This window comes from Neltuma alba, unplaced genomic scaffold (assembly GCF_004799145.2).
Source record: "Neltuma alba isolate B1F8T4 unplaced genomic scaffold, ASM479914v2 tig00005117_pilon, whole genome shotgun sequence".
NCBI lineage: Eukaryota > Viridiplantae > Streptophyta > Magnoliopsida > Fabales > Fabaceae > Neltuma > Neltuma alba.
Window position 1 is genome coordinate 330,883 of NW_021633984.1, and position 1,269 is coordinate 332,151.

Here is a 1,269-nt window from a genome sequence, read left to right on the forward strand (position 1 = left end):
CCGTGAACCAAACATACATATATACAGAGATATCTATACCTATATAAAACCCGAACACTCCAAATGCTCATATATGACAAATCTGGAAATTTTCTAGATTCAAAATACGTTTTTAGAACCAGCCTCACCAATCACAGAAGGCAAAATAAGCACCATTCAAGCATATGTATATTTATTTACGTATATCATGGTTCAACCAACCAACCCAACGCCAATGCAACAGGAAGTCAAAATTACAGTTCCCAACTTCGGTTACTCTTGGCTAGCATCAGTATACGGCACTAAGAAAAATAAACAACATGCAATCCAACAAATTTACTCTATTAAAACAACCCATAATCATCCTAAACCAGCGACTTATTCCCCTGCTCGACCAGTAACGAAACAGAGCGAAGAATTTGAAACCCAAACTTGCAGAAATTTCAACCTCTGTTCGGCCAACCCAAAACAGAGGTATCTAACATCATGCAAGATACTCTACTACCTCTCATCAGCTCCAAATCTTGACAGCACGAAGAACCCCTACATCAAACCCGAATTCGGACAGCAACACAGAGACCTAGAAAGGCCATGCAACCTAAAAATCTTACACTATCATCATCAACCAACATCATTCTCTCATCCTCATCAAGTTTCCAGCTTAAATCAGGATTTTCTCCCACTACCCCCTCTCTCCCCTCCATTACAGCCAAAATACGCCGACTACGGAAAAGAAAAGGATGGAAGATTGATCAGGAGGCTCACCAGGTCTGATCAATCCGTTTGCATGCAAGGAAACAGTCTACGATCACCTTCTCCAATCACTTCCTCACCTCCGTCTTCCGTTCATTTCCTCTGGTCTCTCTCGACTTTCTCTCCCTTTTCTTTCAAGTGGCAGAGTGAAAATGAGGAGGAAGAGTGTTATTTGATGCTAAATGGTGAGGCAGCACGCGTGGAATGTGGGAGTCAAAATGAAGTGTCCATTCTGCCCTTACACTTAATGCTTTCTTTCAATTTCATCCTTCCTCTATAATTCTGAAATTATATGATAAACCCAGAAATTAATCCAGAATGTTTTATATGGATTTTCCTTATCCAATAACTTCTTTGACTCCTAAAATAATTTTCATAAAAATTCCGGGTCAAAAATCAAAATTCCTAACTTTTTTTTTATTTTTCAAGAAAACAGCCCTTAATTTCAGAAATTAATCCTTAATCATTTTAAGACTTTTGTGCCTCAATTACCTTATTTGTCATATAAAATAATTTCCCTAAAATTTCCAGATTAGT